Here is a 2,814-nt window from a genome sequence, read left to right as displayed (position 1 = left end):
GAGCCCCCCCCAAGAGGAACCGACCCCAAAAGGTTTGTGATCAACCGGCCGGGTAAGTTTTTGTAATACTGTGTTTGTCCGCCTATCTTTTCTATACTTTCCCTTTGGTCGCAGCCATCTGATCTCAGTTTTTTTGTCGCTGAAACGCTAGCAAGGCGACCTGGAGGATTCAGGAGACGTCCCCATCCTCGTCGGGGTGGGCGGGGTACAACATTTTGGGGCTTATCCGGGATCCCCCCAGAGACCTCCGAGAGGAACTGACCCCAAAAGTTTTGTGATCAACTGGCCGGGTAAGTTTTTGTAAAACTGTGTGTGTGTGCCTGTCTTCTCTATGCTTTCACTTTGGTTGCGGCGATCTGATCTCAGTTTTTCTTTGTCTCTGAAACGCTAGCGAGGCCACCTGGAGGATTCGGGAGAAGTCCCCATCCTCGTTGGGGTGGGTGTTCCCCATTGGACACCCCACCAGGACACTAATCCATCTGAAACCTCAGAGGACCTCGCGACCCTGTTGGGACACGTGCGTTCTATCTGTACGGTCTTTGGCACAATCGAGCCAGAGAATCCACACAGCCGAGAGTCCAGACCATCTGAAAGCTGCGGTAGTTTATTTTGGGCCTTCTGTCTGTCTGTGTCATTCTTGTGTCTTGTGATCTTCGTTCTAATTTCTTTGTTGACGAAACGGACAGGACTGATAAATACTATGGGCAACGCACCATCTTCCCCTCTAGATCTTACACTAGTCCACTGGGGGCATGTTAAGATGATTGCCCATAACAATAGTGTAGATGTAAAGAAAAAGAAATGGACAACCTTCTGTTCGGTTTATTGGCCCTCCTTCAATGTTGGATGGGCCCCTGAAGGGACTTTTACCCTGAGTTTGATTTCCAGGGTAGAGGACCACATCTTCTGCCCATGGACAGGCCACCAGGACCAGATCCCATACATCGTGACCTGGCGAGGCCTCATCAAATGACCTAATGGCCCCCTCACCTGAGTCAAGTCCTTCCTTCCCCCAATTAACCCAATGGCTCCCCCTCCAACTCTGCAGGTCCTCCCTCTCAGACCAAAGGCAGAAGAGAAACCTATTCTCCAGGGAGGCAGGGAGGAGAATGACTTCTTTCCCCCGCCCTACTCCTCTCAGATGGGCACCCCACCAATGATGCCAAAAGTGCAGGCCCCGCCTCCTAACCCTGAGGAGCCACCATCACCTCCACAGGGACCTGCACAGGCCACTCGGAGCCGGAGGGGGGCAGCCTGACACCATTGTCCTTCCCCTCCAGCCGGCAGGGCCCCCAGACAGAGAAGGCAATCAGCCCTTTCATTACTGGCCCTTTGCCACCAGTGATCTTTACAATTGGTGCTCACAGAATGCGCCTTTCTCTGAAAACCCCAGGGACTAGATTAACTTATTGGAAACTGTTCTCTTCACTCACCAGCCCACCTGGGACGATTGCCACCAGCTCCTGAGTGTCCTGTTCACTACTAGGAGCGAAACAGGATCCTGGAGGCAGCCCGGAAATTGGTTCCGGGCCCCACTGGGGACCCTGCCACAGACCCAGGCATCATTAATGCCAGCTTTCCCCTAGCCGTCCCAACTGGGACTACAACATGGCAGAAGGTAAGGAGAGGCTCCTGGTCTACCACCAGACTCTGTTAGTGGGTCTCAAAATGGCGGCTCAAAAACCTGCCAATATGTCTAAGGTCTATGATGTCAGACAGGGGCCCAAAGAGAGCCCAGCCTCATACTTAGGTTACAAGATGCCTTCCAGCGGTTCACTCCGTATGACCCAGAAGCAGAGGAATCAGCTCAAACTGTGATGTTTGCTTTCGTTAACGAGGCAGCCCCTGTCATCAAGAGAAAGTTACCGTCTTTAGATAGACTAGGAGAAAAGAACCTTAGGGACTTAATAGCAGTGGCAGGAAAGGTTTATAATAGAAGGGAGACAGCAGAACAAAGAGAGAAAAGAAAAGAAAAAAGACAGGAAGCAAGCCTGACCAGGGTCCTGGAGAGACAACAGGCCCATCACAAGAAGGACCTCAGCGAGATATTATTGGCAACCAACCCCCAGTATGGAAGGAGCTCATTGGCGGAAATAAGGTAGGGAAATACCAGTGTGCGTACTGTAAGGAGGAAGGGCACTGGGTGAAGGACTGCCCCAAGAAGAATAAGCGATCAGCTAAGGTATTACCGGCTCTAATTGGGGGTGAAGACAGTGACTAGGGGAGATGGGGCTCAGGTCACCTCCCTGAGCCCAGGGTAACCCTGAAAATAGAGGGGAAACCAGTTGAGTTTATGGTGGATACTGGTGCCCAGAATTCGGTTTTATTGGAGCCAAGAGGGCCAGTGTCCTCCAGAACTACATGGGTACAGGGGGCAACAGGAACAAAGCCCTATTCATGGACTACCCGAAGAACAGTAGATTTAGGGAAGGGCCGGGTATCCCACTCGTTTCTAGTAATCCCAGAATGTCCCTACCCACTTCTGGGCAGAGATTTATTGTCAAAAATGAGGGCGCAGATCCACTTCATAGCTCAAGGAGCCACCCTGCTTCAGAACGGGGCACCAGTTCAGGTTCTAGTCACCAATGACCTGACTGAGGAATATAGACTCCTGATGGAGTCGATCTAACCAAACCCTGATATATCAGATTGGCTCCAAAAATTTCCCCAAACAGAAACAGGGGGTAGGGTCTGGCAGGACACAGGCCTCCTGTATATGTTGAACTCAAAGCAGGGGCAGACCCCATTAAAGTGTGCCAGTATCCTATGCCCCTAGAGGCAAAATGTGGAATTACTCCACATATCAGAAGATTA

This window comes from Nannospalax galili, unplaced genomic scaffold, assembly GCF_000622305.1.
Source record: "Nannospalax galili isolate Female #2095 unplaced genomic scaffold, S.galili_v1.0 scaffold68, whole genome shotgun sequence".
In the NCBI taxonomy this organism is placed as follows: domain Eukaryota; kingdom Metazoa; phylum Chordata; class Mammalia; order Rodentia; family Spalacidae; genus Nannospalax; species Nannospalax galili.
The sequence above is the reverse complement of the archived record's forward strand: the minus strand, read 5'-3'. Positions refer to the sequence as shown.